The sequence below is a fragment of the Lolium rigidum genome, chromosome 2 (genome assembly GCF_022539505.1).
Source record: "Lolium rigidum isolate FL_2022 chromosome 2, APGP_CSIRO_Lrig_0.1, whole genome shotgun sequence".
Classification (NCBI taxonomy): Eukaryota; Viridiplantae; Streptophyta; class Magnoliopsida; order Poales; family Poaceae; genus Lolium; species Lolium rigidum.
Window position 1 is genome coordinate 20,799,824 of NC_061509.1, and position 24,423 is coordinate 20,824,246.

At 45.8% G+C, this 24,423-nt stretch overlaps 2 long non-coding RNA genes across 2 annotated transcripts; both read right to left on the bottom strand.

Moving 5' to 3' along the window:
- Positions 1-14,677: 14,677 nt before the first annotated feature.
- Positions 14,678-17,165, bottom strand: LOC124691400. The gene is made up of 5 exons (XR_006998933.1): positions 17,119-17,165; positions 16,431-16,518; positions 16,142-16,288; positions 15,333-15,476; positions 14,678-14,813 (listed from the first exon to the last, which is right to left on the bottom strand). It is a non-coding gene; the product is annotated as an uncharacterized LOC124691400 (long non-coding RNA).
- Positions 17,158-18,004, bottom strand: LOC124691401. The gene is made up of 3 exons (XR_006998934.1): positions 17,896-18,004; positions 17,360-17,440; positions 17,158-17,228 (listed from the first exon to the last, which is right to left on the bottom strand). It is a non-coding gene; the product is annotated as an uncharacterized LOC124691401 (long non-coding RNA).
- Between the last annotated feature and the right edge of the window lie 6,419 nt (positions 18,005-24,423).

Genomic DNA, 24,423 nt, shown 5'->3' on the forward strand with positions numbered 1-24,423 from the left:
AGTAGCACTACATGTACCAATTTGTACGTATTACTACTACTTTGACAAGATAGTAATTTCGCTAGTCAAGTCTTGTTTCAACATCTTATTGTTTTTCTTTCTTTTCTGGAAGTTAACTTGTGTATTTTCTCAGGTGATTGTTGGTAACTATTTGGCTTCAAGAATACCAAGTGGCGGAACTATTCAAATGGCCTCTTTTTTACGCGGAGGTTTAGGTAAGATGTCAGGTTTCTCTTCTTTTCCTGTATGAGCTTTGTGATATTGTGGCTATGTTGGCATGTAGGCCTGGTTGTTACAAGTTCTTAATTCTATTCCATTCTTTTTGTTCAGATTATTTGAAACTAGTCATGTGAAGTTTGTTGGTACAGATGTTTGACACTTTGCATTACGTAATGCTCTACTCTTAGGTGGTAGTAGAGATTAATTAGCCACATGTAGATGTGGACTGAGTCTGTGATGAACTAATTCATCTGAAGATGGATTTGATAAGGGTTGTATTGGTATTGGAGGCTTGCATGGATTCTTTGGTCAGAGTGGTAATTGCATGCACATCTTGCTCTCGTTCATGTAACACTCTTATGTTTTACTTTTGTATTGTTCAAATGGGTGCACTTGTATAGATTCTAAATCTAAAGAATTGTTTACTATATGTAGGCTGTCAAGTGGGGCGGGATGCGGGATCACTTTTTGCACTACCCGTGCTTTAAATCCCCTTCAAATCCCACGTCGGTTTGCTCTATTTTTTGTTTTGCGGGATCCAGGATACCTGTTTGCGGACGCCGCTCTGCAACCCTAACTATATGCAAAACATACTATTGTTGTAGTTTTATCGGGGGTAAAACTTAATGTTGTGTTGTTCACCTAATATATCTCTGTTGCTATTCATGTTGTTTAAAGCTCTGATATTTTTGTGTGGTGACTGACTTCCACTGCAAATTTACAATGGCTATGCAGACTAGATTACCAAGTTACTAGATGTTTCACGTGTTCCTCTGCAGAATACTGTATCAGTTAATCAAAGCTTATGGGATTTTCAGGAGCGAAGGTAATGTCATGCTTGGACTTGGAGGGGATGTTTTTTTTTTTATATATTTACATATAACAATGGTTCTGCTGGGAATGTTTTGGTCAAAGACCCCGAGTAGAAACGGGTTGTAATCTTTTGATCACAGGTAGTCCTCTCTTACCAAATGATTGACACTTAACTAGTGCAGTGCTTACTGTAATAATTTGATCAACAGCAAGGTAGCACTTGATGACAAGACTGTATCTTGATGTGTTGTTTTCTTTCGGATCACAGTTTTGATTGACAGTGACATCACTTGCTGTCAATTTGTCTCTTTTTTTGGAGTCTTGAAAATTGTATGCACATCTATGTCACTATGTATCTTCTTGCTAGTTACAGTATATGTTGGTGTTTATTTTCCTGATAACTTGAAAACTATGATGTAGTTGTAAATCCATATATATATAGGTGACTGCCTTTTCGAGGAAACAAAGGTGCTATCATGTTGGTAGATAGATGAATGTCTGTTGTGTTGTCATGCGTGTCTAGTTGAAGTCTTCCTCTTAAATCTATTTATTTCTTTGCTTAATATGCATTAAAGCTGACGCTGATGTTTTGTTCATGCTGGAGGATAAATAACAACGCATCGGCTGGAGTGTTGAGCCTGGTGCATCACTCGACAAGGAAGAGCACGTGGACAAGGAGACGTCGCCATCAGGACGTAGCCTCCTTGAATATTATCTCCGTGATGTATATAGTTGCAAAGGATGTGTTTTGCTGTAATGTTCGCCGTACCAGGTTGCATGAGTTGTGTTGTATGCGCCTTTAGCTTTGTTTTATTTGCTTTGTGATGTGTCCCTAAAAGATAGAAGGCCTTGGCAAATTTTCTTGCTGATATATATTCGTTTTTATTGTTGATTGTTTGATATGTGACCTGAATGCCTGAGAAATCATAAAGGTCTCGGCAAATTTTCGATTTTTTTTTTGTGTAGTTATCTATTGAGGAATGTTGATTTGGAGCTGAGCTTGTATATGCATGTGTATTATAGACTTGCAACGCCGTGCCAAGGGGATGTTAGGAAAAACTGGCCTAACTGGCCTGATCGATGGCACACCCATGTATCTACAAGAAGCCTTGCTAATAAATTACTAGCTTTGGGTATTAAACAAAACTACAGATCTTTGCAAACAAGTAGAAATAAGTAAAATTTAATAAGTGCTAGATAGGAAGCAGGATCAATCTAGTTAGCTACCTTTGACCTGGAAATAGTCAAGTTAGCAGCCGTTGCGAAGGAGTGTAGGCCGAGCAGCCGTTGAGGTAAAACGGTTGAATAAATCATCATTCTGCTTTGTGAGTTGTGGGGCCTTGTGTTACTGTGAAGCTTGTCCATGGATACAGCCTTTTCGTTGGTTAGACCCAATCTAGAGAACATGCGAACCTCAAATGTGCCAGTATGTAGCTCTACATAGGCTTGCATGTAAGTTGAGCTGGCTTTTCAACGTTATCTCGTATCGCCACGCATGAAAAATGACTTGGTAATCCTTATTTTTCGGCTAGGAAAAATCACTTAGTGTTGAGTTACATAATTGGCTAATCCAATAAATCTAACTAATTCTTTGGGCCGAACAGTAGTAGTATGGACCCCTTACTAGTCAAGTGAGGCTCCAGCTACACAACAAGGCCGATGCGGCGAGTGGTTCATTTCGTGAGAGTGCCCACGCAACGACGCTATCAGCGGGAGACACGGAAGGGCCAGCGAGGCCATACGCAGTCGCATAAGCAAGCCGAGCCGAGTCACCAAATCTGGTTAGCGTTGAACAATTTATCAATCTGTGTGTCTTGTACTTCCGTGTTGAACAAATTGTGAAACTTCACGTTTTCTCCATTAGATTTTTTATATTTCTTGACTTTGAATACCCATTATCAACAATCGGCCATGGATGGAAGACACTAATAGCTCTCGCTTTCGTCATCGCCGCCGACTTTCGTCATGGCCTGGTTTTATAGATGGAGGAAGTTCTGCGTTTCCGAGCGGAAAACATATGGATCTTGGGATGTGCACCAGGATGAATGGCAGACATGGTTACTGCACGGATTGGTGACATGAAATGTGGAGCGGAGATCTCGCATATTAGTAAGCAAACGGATTGAGACGCCTTTTTAAAGGAGGGGATTGGATGGCATGCGAATGCAACGGAACGGTTAGTTAATGACCTGCCTGTGATGGATTCTTGGGTGCGACACGACTTCCGCGGGTCACCTAGTAGGTGGTAATTTTGCTGGCTTGGCCATGCGCGCGAGGCAGCATGGTAGGTAGAGTGGGATGGATCGACACTGTAGCAGCAATACCTGTTTTAGGATACAATTTAAGCAACATATGGCGCTCAATGGGTGAAATCTAGGCTCTACAATATTCAGAACAATTTTGATGGAATTACAAGAATATCTGTTTGACGATATTGCTATCCTTCCAACTACATGCCGGCCATAATGTTCAAGTTCAGATGAAAACTCCCGACCCTGAATTGCGTAAAAGTTTTGGGTAGAGTCAATTGGCTTAATCTTGAATATTTTTTTTTCAAGAAAGGGCCTTAACTACTGGAGTAAATTACATGGTTGATCATTGAAGTTGTCCGTATAATTTAGTTGGGTTATTGTATTCTAAAAAGTGAAAGTTACGGTCCTTATACTTGGCTATGTGTGTCACCCTACGGTCACTGCCGATGTTGCGGCTACGTATGACTACGCGTGGCGATGAGGGCCCATCTGGCAGCGAGCGCCATTACTAACTGGTTGCATTTCTTACAGTGAAGCCCCTGGTTGATCATTTCTGGCAGCGAGCGCCGTGAGAACCGTTCAAAACCGTCCGAATTATATTGAGTTGATCCCTTGATTACAGTCCGAATTATATTGGCAGCAGAGGAGGAGCACCGGGAAGCTGTATCCTTCGGTCCCGCTTAGCGACGGCCTCCTGGAAGAAGTGAACACCGCGGTGGTGGTCCGGGCCGGCGGACGCCATGGCCGAGCACGCGCGGGCGGCGCCGGTATTGTTTTGCATGGGCCGCCGACGACGCCATGGACTGATGGACACGAAGGTCCTTCTCCTCGCCGCAGAACTCCGACAACGTGAACGATCCCGAGGACGTCGACCTGCTGCTGGTGACCGCGCTGGCAGGAGAGGTGCTGTCGAGACATGCGTTAGCGGCTGTCTTCGCCCCCGACTCAGCGCAGGACACGTTACCGGTGCCGGTGGCGGCGTGAATTCGCTCGACGCGCGAGTTGTGGCATCCATGTCGAGCTCTGTCGGCGTCCTCGCTGACGGCCGTCTCATTGAACATCATGCTCACGACGAGGACGAATTAGTTGTCCATCCTCCGCCGCATCATCGTCAGCGCACTCGTCGTGCAACCGGTCAGGCTCGGCCAACAGCGCCGGTGTAGTGGTCGACGTCGAGCCCGCACTGGACTTGCAGATATGGAGCTTCTGGACGTCGGCAGAGTAAGAGCCATGTGTGTGCATGTCGAGCTTGATTGCTTGATCTTCTCAGCATGCTGCGCCACGGTCATCTGCTCGGAGCGAGGCCACGATCAGCACGATAGAACACGTTCTTGTGCATGCATGTTAGATTCTTTTCGGCCGGTGCCACAACGCTGGAGCACCAGGTTGAACCACGCCGCGGACGAAGAAACAACTCGCAGAGGCGGCCGAGATGCAATTCGTCGCTCACGAGCGCGCTTCGCCTGAGGTCGTCGCGCACGACGTACAACGCACACCGCTGCAGCCTGCCGATGTGCCCGGGTGCGCGAGAGCGGCGGCCTACCGCGGGACGCCCACTCCGGTAGCGCTGAGGTCGGGAACGGCGTCAAGCATGAACGCGCAGTTGAGAAGGCAGTCGTAGAGCTGCGCACGCCTCTGCTTTGTCCGGTGGCGGGAACTCTAGAGATTGGGGGCCACGGGGAGCTACGTTGGAGGCGGGACGCGGTAGGCGTGGTTGGGCGGCGGCCGGCACGCAAGACGCTGGGAGGCAGCGCGGTGAGAGCACAGAGTCGGGCGTCTCCTCTGGCTCCGACTTGCTCCGCGTGGCACACACGAACCCCGGGTGGATCGGGACACCGCCGGCGAGGAGGGGTAGCCTCAGCATGGAAGCGCGTGAAGCATAAATGCTCAGGTGCCTTTCTGTAAAACACCGGCCTGTCCAAATTCCTCCCTCGCTGCAGCTGGGTCCCACCACATCATGAAAACGCTTAGGTAGCCGCAACGTCCGCAGTGACCGTAGGGTGACACGCCTAACCAAGTACAAGGATCGTAACTTTCACTTTTCTAAATACAGTGACCCAACCGAATTATACGGACAACTTTAGTGATCAGCCATGTATTTTACTCTAACTACTGGGACCTGATTTAGGGAGATATTTCGGGAGAGAAATAGAAAGGGGACTCCACATCGCTGTCCGGCCACACGTAGTTTTCTCTCCGGCGGCATCATGGCCTCCCGTCCCGTCCCATCGCCAAGTGCAAGGAGGAGATGGAGCGGACGAGGCCGAAGGAGGGTAATCTCCACCAGTACTAGTTTGTCAACGTCAAGCCATCAAGCCAGCAGGTACGTGCATTGAGCTGCTAAGGATTGAGAGGAGATGTTTGGACCGATCGATTTCCGTGTATGTTATTTTTTTCCTGATCGAAAGATCTGTTTACTTTCTTGGCAGTGATGTTTCGATCGACCGATTTCCCAATCTGCTTTTTTTTTCAATTGTTCTTTTCTTGGCCGTGAGAAGCAGCCACATAGCAACAAAAACAAAAATTTCAGCCTTTAATTTGCAAGTTTGTATAGATTGACGGTAAAACTTTTGCAAAATCTTAGGGACGTCTATACCGGTTTGTCCATCAGCGATGTGGAGGTGCGAGCTGGAGAAAGAAGGGATTCCTCCTGGCTTTAGCGAGACAGATCGAGAAAGAAATAGAAAGGAGACGGCGGAGAGTCGTTTATTGGATGGATGGATCACGGAAGGCGATCCGGAGCATGGTGGCCTCCCCGACCGGTTTCTCCATCGAAGATATGCGGAGGTGCGAGCTGGAGAAAGAACGGATTTCTCCTTGCTTTAGCGAGATAGATCGGGAAAGAAATATGAAGGGGACGCCGGAGAGATGTTCACGATCCGGAGCATGGTGGCCTCCCCTCCCCTCTCCTCGCCAAAGTCCAAAGTCATAAGTCACGGCACGCGCTGCCGCCCGCGGTGGCGACCATGGCCTTCTTTTATAGATGGAGGAAGGTGCGTTTTTCCAAGCGGGAAACAGGTGGATTTTCGTTTGTTGCTAATTGAACCGCGCGGGCGGGGTGGACGGCAGAGAAGGCTCGCAACACGGATCGGTGACGTGGAGTGGAGCTAGCGGAGATGTGGCCCTGAGACGCGCGAGGTTTGGAGGAGGGCCGGGATTAGTAGATGGCATGCGACGGGATTAGTGGATAATGAATGGCTTGGCCGCGGCAGGACTTCCGCATTTTTGGTGGGCCGCATTGTGCGTGCGCGCAATGTTCTTTTCTTTTTTATTTGCGCGCGAGGCAGGCGTGGCGCGGCGCGTTGTACCGACGATTAGCGGCGCGAGGAGTCTTTGCGTACGTTGACCATGGGCCCGGACCTTGGCTCTTGGAGCGAAGCGGTGCCCTGCCTGCCTGCCTGCTAGCTACGACGACCCGTCCAGGTCCAGCTCCAGCTCGCCTCCTCTAACCATACCTCTACTACTTCAAGACCTCACGAATTTGCACCCACTAAGTTATCACGTATTTGGTCAAACGAAGTCACTCTGGCCTGCTGTTTGTCTTTGGCTGACTGAGGAGTAGCAGTACTAGCATTGAACGAGGTAAATGGTGGCGTAGGCTTCACGGCCCTTTAATTTGCGCACAGGTAAACATGTGGTGCTTGTTCACTAATTAAGCAAACACATAGCCATCAGCAAATAATACTACTACTGTTGAAAGAGGCGGCTAGACGTCTAAGGGTTTGCATGGACGAAAGCATATGATACGATGAAACAATGCTAACCCTAACACGTCTATGATAACTACGCTGCTCGCCATCAACAAGGCTTCAGCACGAGCAACGCATGAACAACGAATAAACGTATACTGCCTAGATCGCAAGATGCGATCTAGGCAGCATGATGCTTACCCGGAAGAAACCCTCGAAACAAGGGGTTGGCGATGCGCCTAGATTGGTTTGTGATGAACGTGATTGTTGTTTTTCTCAATAACCCTAGATACATATTTATAGTCCGTGGACTTTCTAACGTGGGAATAATCCCAACCGTGCACGAGCCAAATTCTATCTAACCGACACGTATCCTACTATATTTACAGATACACGGGCAAACTAGCCCAAACTTTGTATACAAGGCCGATTCATGTATTTCTTCCGTGTATGTTCTTCAAGCCCATCTTAATCGCGGCCCACCTCGGATCCGGTCAAATTCTGGTGATAACAACGAGATACCCTGAATGTCATTACAAAGTATGGTGGCTAAATATTTTAACTATATGAATGTTTAGGTTTGTCTAGAAAATTGTACATTGTATGAGGTGTGAACAAGTATCATGTCTTATATTTTTTCCCTTAGGTCCCTCACATTGTAAGTATAATAAGAGTACCATTTAAAGGATGATAGAGATGATTTTGTGCCATATTATGATGTAGATAATAAAACATCAAACAAGAAATTTAATAAAAATATAGTATCCATAAATTTTTATTGAAAATCTTCAGACACATAAATGAAGTTAGAATATGATATTATTGTATGATAATATGCTAGGCAAACACTAATTGAATTAGTCTCATGTACTACAATACTAGATCATGATATTATGCAATGTGAGAGGGCGTATACCGACTAATTTTCGTGATGATGTCACTAGTTTTTTCTCTTCCATCGTTAAATTTGAATTTATATTTTCTAGGGTCCACCGAGCCATGTTTTTTCCGTTCTTAGTCACTGTTTCATATTGTGATTAATTCTTCATATTTTCGGGCCATTTTGTTGTAGTGAATGGGAATATTTGCTGAGTGAATGCGTTGGGGATGTTGCAATAGTTTTCTCTGCTTTTTATGCGGGTGGGAGAAAAATTGTTGCAAATCACGTTAGTCCATATAGTTGGTGATAAATTTTGTGTGCAGAAGGTCAACGTTGTGATGACCGAAGGTCCTAGATTACCACTTAAACTGGATCTGGCGAGTAGGCTCGCCTAATCTATACCCGCACATTGTGAAGTCAGCACTGAAATCCTAAAAACCCATGTCCGCCAACAGTGTGTAGCGCCCACTCCACTTTCACCACTTCTTCCTTGTTGGCTCTGCTTCTAGAGAACATCAACTAACACTTAGGAAACCCATTACGGGATAATCTTCAAAGGGTCCCTACCTTAATTCACGCAATCCTCTCAAACCGCATAAACCATGATCCCCAATCCGCTGGATAGACTAGTGTACTGCATATTGGAGCAAATACAGTAGTCCGGAATTTGAGAAAAAATGGGAATCAAACTAGGCTAATACATTAGAACCGAACATTCTTGTAGAAACAAGTGGGGATTTAGGGAAATGATCCCCACAATCCTTAGAAATACACTAGTACTAGCAAAGAAGACCTTACTACTTCTTACGTTTTCCACCTTTTCTTCCCTTGCCGCCAAAGCAAAGACAAGTACAAGCGACGAGTTATTTCCATTATTGAGTATACGGTATATGTAACTGGTACAGGGGTACTGCACAGCGACAAGGAGGTACAGGTAAAGAAAGCGATGCGAGCTACATATCGACGTCACGATGTGGTAGCTGGCTCTTAAACATATGCATATGCATGCACGCATGGAAATCAAGTCGCGTCCTAGCTAGCTACCCGATGACGGGGGTCTGGGCGACGATGCCGCTGTTGTCGATGAAGACGCGGACGCGCTCCGCGTTGTAGCCCGGCGGGAGCGGCGCGCCGGGCGGCAGCACCTCGACGGCGACGTCGGGCCTTTCGTGGGCGATCTCCGTCGCCGCCAGCGTCGCCAGGATGCCCACCAGCTCCGGCCACGAAGACTTGGCGCCGCTCATCTCGAGAAGATTAAGTTAGTAGGAGAACTGAACCCAGAAAACTGGTGGGGGGTACTACAGACATAAACTTTGGAATTTATAGAAGGACGCATATGCGGAGAGTTTTGGCTAGCCGCACAGCGGCAGACAAGATGGCGATCGAGACGGAGGCATCGGAGGAGCGTTTTGGCTTACTGTCTAGTGTCCAGTAGACCAGTACTCCGGTTCATCAGGCCGTGGTTGGTCAGTTAACACAATCGTAGGACAAAGACATCATAAAAGGGACCATGTTGCGGCGTTGCATACGTATATGGCTGCGGAAACAAGGGCCATAAACAAACATGGATGGGCGCTGCTTCTCAGAAGTGACGTTCTTTGCATTACACTAGATGCATTCTCGAACCTGCAAAACAATTAATTCCTCTATTTACACTCCACGGCGTAGTTCACTCTTCTAGTTCAATTTTACGCCCATAATAATGATACCGGTTAGGTTATGATACATGAACAACTGAATAAAAATCTTATTATAATTCAAAATTAATTTCGTAAATTATATTATACATTTAGGGTCAAAGTTCAAACTTGAAGGGTCAAACAAGTCATGTGCTTTCAAATGGAGTAACTGGATATTTTTTTTAGGTCCACACGTACCTCTTTAAAACCATGTATTTGCTTCACATAAATTACATATAGTAATCAGTTGCCGCCGAGATGCGGCTGATGTCGATAAACGAGGTCCTTGTGAATGACTCATACTGCATTGTCGCATATAAATGCTTTTGGTAAAGAGAATATATTAATATCGTGAAGATACCAATTACACCCAACATTTGCACCGACAAGATATCTAGAGACATCAAAGATGCGGACAACCGAGTAAAAAATATAAAGATAAATAAAAATAAAGACCTATCACGGTGATGAAACACTTGCAACAACAACACTCTAACCACCACCGAAGACAACATCCGAGCAAAAAAAAAGTTCTTCAAAAGCAACGCCTTCGGGAAGGAAACGAGTGCACAAGTGTTATCATCGCTCGAACGAGGATGTTGGGTTTTCACTCTGGATGAAGTCCAAGTTTCCAAAATAATGCCTTCGACAAGACCATTGCCGGGTACAACAAATAAATCCCAAATCATGGATTTTCACCACGAAAGCTGTGACTTGGCGGTCGAAGAGCACCACCGAAAATGCGGTTCAACTTTGCTTGCAACGCCTTCTTGCCAAGTCGATGCAAGTCGCCAACACACGACGATCGACACACAAGAAGAACATGCGCCGCATAGTGTTCCTCGCAACCAATACACCTCTCCGTCATTATAAACCCCCAATCGAAGCTACCATGACTTTCTCCACCACTGTCAATTTTATGAAAATCTATATTTGGACATGTCCCATGACAGCGAAGCTTCACGCTATGCCCTCGTGAAGCCTACAGATTCCGACCAATATTTTGAATATGCTTGGAATTGGTCAACGAGAGATTGGACTTTTGTTTGGCACGGTGGATTTTTTGCTTAGTTGAAGAAGAGAAAATGAATAAAAATAAGGTTGCCTTTCATTAGCTATAAAGGATCATAAGGGTACGTACAATGGGGTGACGTCAGCCTTTCCTTAGAGGTGCCACGTTAGATTTTTGCTTAGTTGGAGGAGAGAAAATGAAGGGAGAGAGGGTTGTGTTCCCTTAGCTGAGAGATCATCTCTTAGAAAATAAGGGAAGGCATTTTCTCCATTAATTGTACGACATGTCTTCCCCTAGCAACATAATTTCCTACCAATTTTAATTAATTACCATTAATTGCAAGGAAATGCCATAAGAGATAACACATTGTATGACTTATTTCTATTGTCATCTCTAGATGATGTGGCGTTATAAGGAAAGACGTGTCTTTTCTACCATTGTAATAACTATTAAAATAAGAGAACACTATGACTTTCCCATTAATTATACCATTTGCCTTCCCTTAACCACACAATTTCGTACTAAAAAAATTCCTACTAAAAATAAGCACGTTTATATTTATTAACTTCTTTACATGACGTAGGCTACTAATTTGTGGTTGTGCAATTTCTACATGACATCTTTATATATTGGTTTGATTGTAATCTCAATACTGAATAACTTCATTGCTTATTCCAGGATACACCACACAGGTAGAGGTACATATAATAGTCAATCAACCAGGGAGAAATCGATCACGTGACTATAATTTGCATTACACGCACTCAGGCATTCATTCGTGATCGTGGCTAGCTAGCTAAGGCTATCCGATAACGGGGGTCTTGGTGACGGCACCGAGCGCGTTGATGAAGACGCGGACGCGCCCCGGGTTGGAACCGGGGAGAAGCTGGGTGCCCGGCGGGAGCACGCGCCGTTGCATCGGGCCGGGCCGCGTGCGCGCGTGAGGAGGCAGAGGCAGAGGCAGAGGCGAGACAGGCTGGCTGGCGCGATGATGTTAATTTGCGTGCGTCCGGCGGCACATGTAAACATCACGCGCGCGGAGCAGGCACTTGTCCCGCGACCGTTCCGCTCGGTATGCCGCTGTCGCGTGCTGGCCTGCTGACGTGGCTACCTCCAATCTCTTTATTTCTTTTCCTTTTTTCCTTTTTCTTTTTTGAGATGCTCCTCCAATCTCTGGTCCACGCTAGCTCGCGTCACACGCACTGTAGGTACGTACTTGTGCAGGAGCGACTCAATTCCACGGACGAATCAAACAAGGAAGTTCTTTTGCCGATCTGTGCTATTTTCGTGCCTATGCACGAGTATTTTGTCTTGCTAAGTTTTTTCTTTGTACCTACTCCGCGTGTTTCATTTCCCTATGTCATCTCATTAAGAGCATGTCTAACACACCCCCTATTTTTCTGCCCCGTAAAACACAAGTAGAGGTTTCTGTATTCACTTTCCACCAGACCAAAAAATCGTCCAAGCTAGCAGACCCCGTATCCCCACCCCGTAAAACAGAATCCTACGGAATATTCTATTTCCAGCGGAGGCGCGCGGGAGGAAATGGGTGGGAATCCTGAAATATCCGCGCGCCCTAGCTGAAATAGGATAGGGGTTTGCCTTGTATTTTCTCTCCCGCCCTGTACAAGTAGGGGGCCAGAAGCCACCCCCTAGTCAAAACGGTAAAAAACCGATGCGGGGGCTCGTTTTACGGGTGCGCTAGACAGCCGGGTAAAGCCTCTACCCGTATTTCGGCGGTTATTTTACGGGATTGGTCCTTTAGGGGTCCGTTAGAGCATGTCTAACGGACCCCTTAAAACGCCCAACCCCGTAAAATAACCGCCGATATACGGGGTAGAGCTCTACCCGTCGTCTAACGGACCCCTTAAAACGCCCAACCCCGTAAATTTTTTACGGTTTTGGCTACGGGCGGCTCCTCGCCCCTTACAAGTACGAGGTGGGAGGCTGAATACGGGCGAACCCCTCACCTGTGGCGCGCTGAATTTTCACCAAATTGCAACTGCTTCCGCCATGGAGCCCCGCTGGAGAAACGTGCGACAACCTCCGACGCGCCGCCGAGCGTCTGTGGCTGCCGCACTGCAGTGCATGCAGGTCTTCTCGCGGGCGGGGGCGGCCGTGGCGGGCGAGGGCGGTCGTGGCCAAGGCAGTGGCGGGCGGAGGCGGGGGCGGCGGCCGACCTGCCGGTGGCGGCGGGCGGGGCGGCCGTGGTGGGCGGTGGAGACGGGGCCGTGGTGGGCGGGGCGGCTCGCCCGCGGCCGGTGGGTGGCTGGTGGGCGGGGGCGACGGGGGCCGTGGCGGGCGTGCGCGCGGCGCGGGCGGCGGCGGCGGGGGACGGCAGCGGGCCGGTGGCGGCGGCGGGGGGCAACGGCCGGCCGACCGGGCGGGGCAGGGGCAGTGCGGCTGGAGGAGGAAGAAGGATAGGAGGAAGAAGGGAAAAAAAGAAAAGAAAAAATGATTTGGTATATTCTAGGAATATGCTCTTTTACAGTTTAGGGATACGGGTTCTGCTAGCTCGTCTGAGTTTTCGGCCGGCGAAAAGTGAATACAGGACCTTTTACTCGTGTTTTAATGGGCGAAAATATACGGGACCTGTTAGACATGCTTTTAGACATGCTCTAAGGTGCTTGAGAGATATTTGGGCTCTCTAGACCATGGGGTGTGTGATCCTGAGCTAGCTAGCTCCTCGTCACTCTCCCAGCTCGTTTTCGTTTTGCCTGGTACAATGCTTCAATACATTTTTCTTTCTTCACATCTACCAGCTGCAGCTAAAAGTACCAGTACCACCTAGCATCACCCCGCTCGATTTCTATTTGCCTCGTATAACAAGTGCTAGTCCTAATGGATCAGCTCCAGATTATCTAGATTTTCTTTCTTCTAAGAAATATAAACTAGTAAATACATTCTTAACCATTAAAAGTTCAAATTTGGACATAACAATTGACCTTTTTTTTTGGGAAATTCGCACCACAAAATATAATTATATGGAATGAAATGTCTTCAAATTATAGCACACATAAGATAACAAAGCTAGCAGAGCACTTGACCCACATGACACATGCATCGCCTCACAGATCGATCCAGCCAAGGTTCTCAACTTAAAATATCAACACCGTGCAGCTACACTTCACCCAGAAAACACAATCAATTCCCAGCTAGTTCCACTGTCAACAAACAAATTCACATCAAGTTGCCACGGCCGCAGAAACACCGCCGTTTCCTTTTTTTCTTCAGCATAAGCAGTACGTGGTGACGATGATATATATGGTGAGAAACACCGCCTGGCTGCCACCACCATCAATGACAGCAGCGGCCAGCGGGTCAACTGCCCGGCACCGAAGGGCCCCAGCGCTCGTCTCACTTGTCAACGCCGCCGCGTGCAATCTGCTGAATCAGGGTGGTGCCTGTGACGAAGACCATGCCGAGCTGCTTGCCGGCCTACCTCCAAATAGCCACAACAAGAATCCCCATTGCCCTTGAAGAACACATGGTCAGTACAACAAACTCTGTTTTTATATATATTATATAACCAGAATTACAACAATAACAAAGATATGAATTTGATTTATCCAGCACCATGCACAACACAAATATTAAACAGCTAAATTGGACCATGCAGAGGATGTGCATATTAAATTATTAACCACAAATGCAATGTAGACAATCGGTCGTTTACAATCAATAATCATGCGAATACAAGTTTTCCGTTCCATCACCCAAATTTGGACCTAACAACGTAACCAAACAACATTGCCTAGTAATTCAATCGTTGCTGTCATTTTCTTGGCAAAAAGTGCATTGCCTAGTAATTTGATCATTGATGTCATTTACTTGACTGTAAACATGGCAGCACTCGCACATCTACAGGGAAGCAAGATTTCTCACCATGTCACCTATATGAAATTATTACTGCAAACATCACAGTTTCATTTCTGGAAATATTAAAAGGCCGAGACCCCATACAGCCATACGAACTCACGCTACTAACAAGCAGAAACAAAGCACTAGTTAGGATCATCTTGTAAGCCCATTCCACCAGAGTTAAGATGGCAGCTGCCCCAAATAAACCAATTTCATGCACATACAACACAACTCACAGGTTCAAAGTGGCATTTATAGGGTATGCAAGAAGCTTACCATTGCGCAACTGCAGATCATCAGGAGCCAACTAGAAGCAGCAAGCAAAGGCATGGAGTCTGTCTCAGTTGTCCTTGGGTCCTCCAGATTCCAACTAGTGCAGCTACTGGTCCAGATTGCGTCCTCCTTGTCCTTGAAGAACAACACATGGTCAATTACAACACTATAAACTCTGCTCTTGACCATCCCATACATAGAAAAATACCGAATCACATCAATCAACCTCACATGCAAATACTAGCTTTGCTTTCCCTGAGCCAGATTTGAACATGGCCACATAACCATATTTTACTTCTAATGATACACTTCCAAGTAATGTAATGCCATTAGTTTGGTAAAAAAAAACAGAACTTCTACTGTAAACATGGCAGCACTTGGACCTCTACAGCTTAGGAAGATTTCACACCACGTCAAATATATGAAATTATTACTGTAAACATCAAGGTTTATTTTCTGGAAAAATTAAAAGGTCAAGATACCATGCGGAATGACACTACTAACAAGCAGAAACAAGTCACTAGCTAGGATCATCTTATAAGCATATTTTCTGGAATTAATATGGTAACTGCACCAAACAAACGATTTCATGCAGATGCAGATAAACATGTCTCAGAGGCTCAAATCGGCTTTCAGAAGGTAGTGGAAGCTTACCATTGGCAACTGATAGATATCAGCAAAAAAGGAGAACCAGTAAGCTAGCTGGCGAGACAAAGACATGTCCCTGTTGTCCCTGGCTCATCCAGCTTCCAAGTATATTGTGCAGCTACTGGTTCCAGCTTGCCTCTCCTCCTTGCCCTAGAGAAAAAAGAACAACACATGGCGTAAAATTAACTAGTTGCTGCTTGTGAGTACTAGTAGGATGAAATCAACAACTAGCAAAGTAGCAGTTATCTACCATATCATTGTTTAGTCCTGAATTATACTTGGATTATATATAAGCTTAATATTTCCAAAGTTAATCACATTAGGAAAAAGGTACACGTACGATTTTAATCCAAAATGCTGGAGACCCCCAACTTAACATCAGGAAGCATTAACAAAAAAGCTTAAAGGACTCCAGCAGCCCAGCCACAAAAGAAACGAAGTAGAAACAATAAGAAATATATCCTAGAGCAAATCTCTGCAACATAAGAGCAAAAGGAAACAAGAATAGAAAGACTGAAGCTCTATTTTTTATGTCCATCGCGAATGCAAGAAACAGTCCAGCCGAAGAACACTCTCATGGCGTAAGAATCAGCACTTCATATTAGAAAATGGTTCAGCTCTACTAAATGCAATTCCAAAAGGCAACATAAATACACTAAAACTGAACCTAAACCAGCTTCTTAATACATCCACATTGTGTTGAATCAAAAAAGAGCATAAAGCTCCAGGTTTCGTTCAGCTATGTGGCTCCATCTGCGAATCCTCTTAGATGCGACAATAGCCTGTAAAGTTCATTAAGGTATAGTGTGACTTACATCAGCTGTGTTTTGGTATATTTCATTCAGCAAATCCTCTTGCATGGTATCGGCATCGTTACTATCCATCAGTGTTGGATCTATATCTTCTTGCACCAACTCCGTCGATGAAGGCTCGGTCTTTTAGGACTTCCCATGTGGCTCCATCTGCAACAAACAATAAGCTATGCTATGTTTACAATGTTTGCAATGCAGCTTACGGAACAAGACAAGTGCACATCTAACCTAAACACCTAAGGATTTGCATATATATGTGCACTATAAGCAAATACTGAAGTGCTTGGTTCACCTCTGGTATGACTTCTTCCAATGGCTATTTATGCAGCTGTGTAGGATCTTCTCCTCTGGCAAACCTCTCCCTCAATTGAGAAATGCATCTTCGAGACAATGAAGGGCAGTGTCAGTGAAGAATACATAGGTACACGAAAAACAGATCAAATTGACATAATTAAAGTAACAAATGAAATATAATATACACAACTAGCTATCAAGACATAAGCATGCTAGCACCAGTTAATGCGAAAATACTTAAGTAACAAACGAAATATAGTATTTGTAATGCAAAAATACTGCCGCATCTTGATGCTTTTCCAAGAAAAAAATGTTGTAATTAGGAAACTAATATGAACATGCATTCCCTGTTATTCTCAAGCATGCTAGCACCAGTTAAACGGCACGGTGAAGCATATGAATACAGATCATGTTGAAGTGGCAGAGCAGTGCAAGAAAATCCTCTGCCAGGGCCTTTCTGAGTTAACAATGCTAAAAAATGATAATATCGACAACTCAGCTTCATGGCCAACTCGAGGAAGACAACAACACCATCGTTACTCATTTTTGACATTAGAGGTGAATAAAAACTAGGACCATATAATCTACATAACCAGCAGCACAATCTAGTGCTGGAAAAGAACCACAAATAATTAAATGCTCAACGGCTTGATTGCCGAACCCAGCGCATTGACTCGAGGAATCACCTGACAGAATTTTAGGCGCAGCCATGACGGAACCACCACCGCGGTTGCTGCACAGTTAACTCGCCGTCATGGTCTACCGAGCAGCAGCCATGTCGCATACTCTGATGCACCTCACATATTAGAAAAATATTGCATATTAGAAAAGATACGAGTACAATTAAGCTAATATGGAAAAACAAATACACTTTATCAATGGAATGCACCATGGTTTGTATGCACAGCACGTACACTTATCACTTACCAGAATCTACCTAGACACAACATGGAATCGAAGAAAAAGGCCACCACTCCAGGTCTTCCAGATTCCTTCAAGTGATGCATCCTAGAAAATTTATCAACAGCTAGTCATTGCACTTGCACAAAGAATGCAATAAAATAAAGCAATAGTCCAAGAAACATGCAAGTCAAGTACAAAGTTACATCCATGTTATACTATCTGGATATCAAGATTCAGACAGAAAAATAAACCAAGACCCAACAAGTCGACGGCTCTTGCAACTGTCGGTGGCATGCATCTTGACAGCTCGGAGTAGCTAATCTTGCACATCATCAGTCAATATAAGATCAAATCAAAACTAAAACTTATCTGGATGTACATGTACTAGCTCACACGGAAATTGAAACCTAACAATCTGAACTTATCAGCTAAAGCTCTCTACTGATCTGGGAGCTGTTAGCACGCATCGGGATGCAAATTCCTAAAACGAATGCAAGCACGTGCATATCCACATCGCAACAAACCAGGAACGAGAGGTGGGGGAAACAGGCGCCCCTCACCTGAGAGAATTGTAGCCGAAATCAACACAGCACCACCACCGCGGTTGCGGTGCGCTGACCTTGCCGCCACAGCTTGCTCAACAGCAGCCTTACCACATACTCTTATGCACCTAACATAATTGAAGAAGATTGCATATTAGAAAGGAAATGAGTACAATTAAACTACTATGGAAGAAACACAATTTATCAATTGAATGAACCATTGTCACTGTGCAGAGCATGTACACTTATCACAAGATCTTAAAGATAACAAGTAATGCACACAATTTTCCGAAAACTTCTCTTGCATGTTTTGAGGCTGCAAACAGGATCATCGGGTCTACTAATACATCAGAACGAATCCCGCAAACTTGCCAACTATTCTAGCCTGCTCACTAAAATACGGAGATGAAAAGAATTCCACAAAGATTTGAAGAAAAGAAATAGCCATCAACGGAAATTGATGTCAAATCTTGATTCGGCAGATTCATACAAACATGTAGTATTTCCAATTTGTTTTATCAATCTGCAATGAAGAGAAAACGTGCAGAAATAGCACCATGTATTCATGCGTCCTAAGCAGCTCAGATTAGCTAACTCTGCACATCACGAGTCAATATTTAGAGCAAGCCTAAACTAAAACGTATCTGTGTGTACATCTAGCTCACACAGATATGGACACCAAAAACTCCGAACTTTTCACCTGAAATTCTCTACTGATCTGCTAGTTGTTCAACACGGTGTCGACCGGGTCAGTCAGAAGCCAGCCAGAGATCACAACAAAGAAGCAAAGGTTGATCTTCGGTGACTAGAGGGCCGTACAAAAACAACACAGGCTGGTCCGAATAATCAGTATGAACTAACGTCTGATTTGAATCCACGAGGTACTGAAATCAGGATGTTTTTGGTGGAGCCTGGAGAAATAAGAAGACTCTAGGGAATTCCAACAACATGCTGTTCAATAATTGGCTGAACCTGACTAATGCTCCAGTGCCATAGCTATGCATCCACGTAGAAACTAGTTTAGGAGTTACAAGTCCTAGCTTTAAATCGATCGTGCTAAACAGTTCAAGGGAAGCAGCCAACGCATACAATCAAACTAATACATGCAGTATATATACGGGACAGCAATCACGACCTTCAAAGCCTCGCCCCTCCTCCTGCTGCTCTGCAAAGAAACACGTTTTTCAGTCAAGAAAACTGAATCAGGGGGAAAAGGATTATGATTGGGGTGTGGATACCATACCTGCACGGAGACGCCCCGGAGCAGAGCGCGGCGAGGCCACGGTCTGGTCGACAGCGAGGACGGAGCGCAGAACGGCGGAGCTGCGCCGCCGCGTCCGGACGGCCTGCACCAGCACCACCTCGCCGGCGTGAAGCAGCACCCGGAAGCCACGCGTGAGACGCAGGAAGCAGGTTCGACGGAGCTCTGCGCGCCGTCCTGCCAGCGCACAAGCGCGCCGGCGAACGAGCCGCCGCGACGCAGAGCGGTTCATGGGGGCACCGCCTCCGCCTCTGTCCTTCGCGAATCCATGGCGGCGGAGGTCGATCTTGTGCGGTGGGGCTCGGTAGCGGTTGGAGCTTCGCCGGATGGATAATGGGGCGACGACGGGGAAGAGCGGCGGCGGCGTTCGATCTGGATTTCGTTGGGTAGAAGAGGGGATCGCGTCGCGGGAAATGTGGGGTAGGGTTTGGACTCCCTTTTTTTCCGCTCAAAACGGCCCAAAAACTACCAAATTCGTTTGGCGCGTGAGCCCAAATCCTGCGCCGGAATTTATTTCGCTAGCGCTAATGCCGACTTGATTAAATCAGACACACTACATGCAATGGTAGGCAGGTTCTCTACAAGTACTGCATGCATATATGTATCTCTATCTTTGATTTTATAAATAAATTGTATACAAATGTCTCTTACCGAGCTCGGCAAACTAGCTAGAGCAAAGAAGTTTTGAACTGAGCTTCAGTAGATGTTGATATCGTGGGGTTGTGATCGACATCGCGAAAGACGGTAAGGGCTACAAGATGAAGACGCATAAGGTTTCCTATTGGTCCATCTTGGCCTAACCATTTGTTCTTACAAGTCCTTCAGTTGTTTTGGGTGTTTCTTTATTTTGTTCCTCTTTCGTGTTTGTCACTAAGCCATCGGCGAATCGGTTGGGGGTGATGGAGATGGAGAAGATGGTGCGGCGGTGCGCCGGGAAGCAACATCTTCTTAGCAAGAAGAACGCCAAGAGCAGGGAGAGGCTCCCCAAGAATGCAATGGTGTATTGTTTGACTATTGGTTTGGAACAAAGCATAACCTCAACTGAGTTCAATGGAGTACATGTTCTAGTTTTGGATATTCTTACAGTTTTCTTTTGCTAGATTTGGGCAAATGAGTTGATGACAGGCACCATGTTTGAAGTTGCCAAGGTCAAATTCCTTCTTTGTAAGAAGACCCTTGTTTTGAATTGTACTTGCACTTAACACGACCACACCATTCTTTCTGTCCTTCAAAAGTTTGCTAGGTTCTTAGTTTAGAAGAAGCTAAAAATAATAATCACCAAGTGGGGGATGGGACTCTAGACATTCCAAGGAATCTAGCGGCAACTTGTTAGACTATCCATCTCGCTTGATATTGGCAGTAATTTAGCACATGTTATTAGTTAGTTAGTGCTAAATGTTTGACTTTTCTCATTACAAAAATTGTATGTACTACATACTACGTGATTAACTTGTGTGCATCTACACAAAGATAAACTACTCCCAATGCTTGTGTATACTTCTGTTGTCCTTGGATGTGAGTTGTTGCTGATATGTGCTTTACTACAAGACAAATCTTAATTTTTGTTAGCCTTTTTACCACTCCATGCAAATATTGGAATATATGCTATCTTTGTTTTATATTGTCCATGTACATACTATATTTTGTTCAATTATATTCTCATGTTAAACCCCTTCATGGTGATTTCAAGGTACATGGAGCAATTGAGGTCCAACATGGTGGAACTAAACGCCAAAAGATAACAACATACTTTTTTTCATGTTTGTTTCTCTGTCAAGTGCTAGTTTGACTCATCAAGAGCAGCTTGTATTGCAGTTTTAATCCATCTATATTTTTACATTGAATAGAATTATAATGAACTCTCGAATTACTCAAGTCTCATCAACTGCAATTGCAGTTTGAATTGTTCTCAATCTTGTGCAGTAGTACCTGATGTTGATCCAAAGGCGTATGAGGAAGATGTTGCTGCACTAGGTTCATCTATCAATGGCACCGAGGGGCAGATGCACACTAGGAATGCGAGGCACGAAGAAGGAGCTAGCTAGAGGAGGAGCTGGCTAGAGGCATGAAGGCAGTCTAGGCCTGAGGAGGAGTTGGCCAGAGTAGGAGTTGGTGTGGAGGAGGACCTGGCATAGAGCTTGCTCGGAGAAGAGGCCCCTCCTCCATCCAAGTCTGGGACGTGGTAGAGATTTGGCTAGAAGCAAGCTGGAGATACGACCAGAAGGGAGCGATTTGGTCAAAACAAGCGATCTGGCCAGAAGCTAGTTGGGGCAAGCGATTCAAAGACATGCCAGCAAGATGTGGGAGATGCGAGGGAGGTGGACGAGATGCAAGTTAGGCGTAGTAGTTCATTTCTAATTTAGAAGGGCTAAATTGTAAATTGACATTGTAGTATGGTTCTTACACTTTTCTATTGGATCGAAGGGAGTAGCGCGTAGCAAAATACCTTGGACCTCTCGAGTTGCACAAGATTTGATTTGTAGATAAAAAAATAGTGGGGCCATGTGCATGCATGTGCACTAGATCGGTCCAACGCTCTAGCCAATCCAGTCCTAGTGCAACGACCAATGTTCAATGGATCCTACTTGGTGTATAGCTTCCACGCACCAAGGAGAATCTTCATCGATCGAGCATCGCATGCACACTAGTCTCATCCAGGGGCCTTGGCAAGACCAAACTAGGAGGCGAGCCCGACACTAGTTGGATGCCACATTGAGCTTGCCAAGAGTCCCACGAGCTTTTTTTTAGAGCAACCATGTATCTCATTAATCGAAAAACAAGTTACATGAAGCAACACACATGGAAACTAAAAGACAACCTGGGATAAAATGATTATCCAGAATTTGCAGATAAAAGCCTTAAGAAATCACAAATATATGATAATATGTGCGTAGCGTAGGAATATTGCATAGATTAACAACATCCTTGATGGGCCAGCAGATGAATCAAGTCTTGTGGCTGGAAACGGGTCGGGGAGAACATCTATCTTGGCTCCGATACACCACCGCCGAGAAGAAGCCTCACCCATGCTTTGCCCTACGTAAACTAAGGTGGTGGTGGAGAATGGGGAGGGGGACTTAGAGGAGGAGGGTGAATGGTGGTGATGTATTGGTCGCCTCCAGTGTCGCCTAACCCTAACCATTAGAGCTTCTAGCGTTTGTGTAGGTGGAGTACTAGGTGAATTCATATTCTTTTGATTAGGTCAGAGGTATTATTCCTACAAAGAGTACATGCAAGCTACTACATACTATATACTACTAGGTACATGCATGGATTAGACGACACCAGCCCCTGCTTAAGGAATCTGACATATGATGATATGTACATAGCGTAGGAATAATGCATGGATTAACAACCTCCTGGACTGGACAGCACATGAATCAAGTCTTGTGGCTGGAAACAAAATTAGCAACTTACTTTGGTCGCACGCCTCTGTTTTTTCAAAGTAGCGAGCCAAAATAATTGAGAGTTCGAGGCAGAGTGGGATCAATTTTTGGCCTAAACATAATTTCCGGGATGATTGATTGTTCGAGCTGCAACAATTCAGCGAATAATCCACCTGTTGGGAGTAGTTAATGTCGTACCATAATCACGGTGAGCCCTTTGCATGGATAGAGCCCCCAAGGAAAGTGCCAAAAAGCACAGCCCCGAGAAATTAGTGTGTGCATTGCTAGTCGAGAGTAATTAATCATGCCATTAATAAGTTGGGATGCTTCCCATGGCCTCGTTGCAGCCAATCACAATACATGATCACCCGGATTGGTGATCTCAACCGTCCATGATGATCCAGCGTCCAGATATATATCCCAAATAAACACAACGCATGCCTCCTGCCAACCAAGAAACACCAGCCATTAATAAGTTGAGAGACCTCGCCGCCGTCACCGCCCGTGCTTTTCCATTCGCGACCTTCGGCGGCGACGGAGAATAGAGGTGGGGGACTGGGAGAGGGAGGGCGAGTGGTGGTGCAGTCTGGTCGTGTCGCCTAACCCTAACCATTAGAGCTTCTAGAGTCCGTGTAGCTGGAGTACTAGATGAATTCATATGCTTTTGATTAGGTCATAGACGTTATTCCTACAAGAAAGGTATAAGTGCAAAGCTACTACATAGCTACTAGCCTAGTACTACCTACTGCAACGCCCCATGATTAAGGAATCACATATGATGATATGTGTGTAGCGTAGGAAAATCGCATGGATCAACAACATCTTTTTTTACGTGATTAACAACATCCTTGACTGGCCAGCAGATGAATCCAGTCTTGTGGCTTGAAACATAATTCGTGAATTACTTTTGTCGCACACCTCCGTTTTTTCAAAGTATAGCTAGTCAAAACAATTGAGAGTTCAGGCGGAGCGGGATCATTTTTGGGCTAAACAGAATTTCCGGATGATTAGTTAGGTATAATAATTAATGTTGGTTTCTCGTTCGAGCTGCAGAGATTCGATTCAGCAAATAATCCGCCTCTTCTCCATAATTTTAGGTATAGTAGTTATTATTGCTAGGAGGCAAAAGCAGTAGTCAATGAATGGCGTACCATAATCACCGTGGAGCCCTTTTGCATGGATCAAGGCCCCAACAAAACTACCAAAACAAAGCCCGAGAAATTAGGGCGTGATCGGGACTAATTAATAATGACATTAATAATTGCTAATTCTTCGCATGGTCTCGTTAGAGCCAATCACAATACCGGATTTGCCTCACCTGGATCGGCGATCTGAACCGTCCAGGTTGATCTAGTGTCCAGATATACTTGTCCCAAAGAAACATAACGCCTGCCTCTAATGCTAACCAATTAAAACGAAAATCACGCCGCCTCCTCCATTTATTTATTTACAGTAAGTATTCTGGACTGGGTCATCATTCCCATCGCATGCCATTCCCCAACCACCGCCCCGTCGCCGCCGGCACGCGCCCTCCGCCGTCCCCCACCACAGGCCGCCGTCTCTTCTCTCCCCCCACCACCGGCACCTCCTCATCTCCTCTAGCCCCTTCATCCCTCGGCGCGCGACCAGCTCGCCTGGATCACATCGACGGTGGGTCGCCGTCTCCCTTCCCCCTGCACCAGGTCGACATGCCGCCGCCGGCTTCCCCCACCACCCCACCCCCAAGCGCAGCCCCATCCTCGCTGACGAAAGAGGATTCGACGCGCAGTAGCCACAACGGCGGCGCGAATCGCCTGCTCGTCGACGCAGCCTGTGTCGACGATTCGACGGCGCGCGCGGCTCCGTCGATCATACCGGTCGGCGGCGCGGTGCTGCACGCAGCCGCGGGGGCGCCGGCGA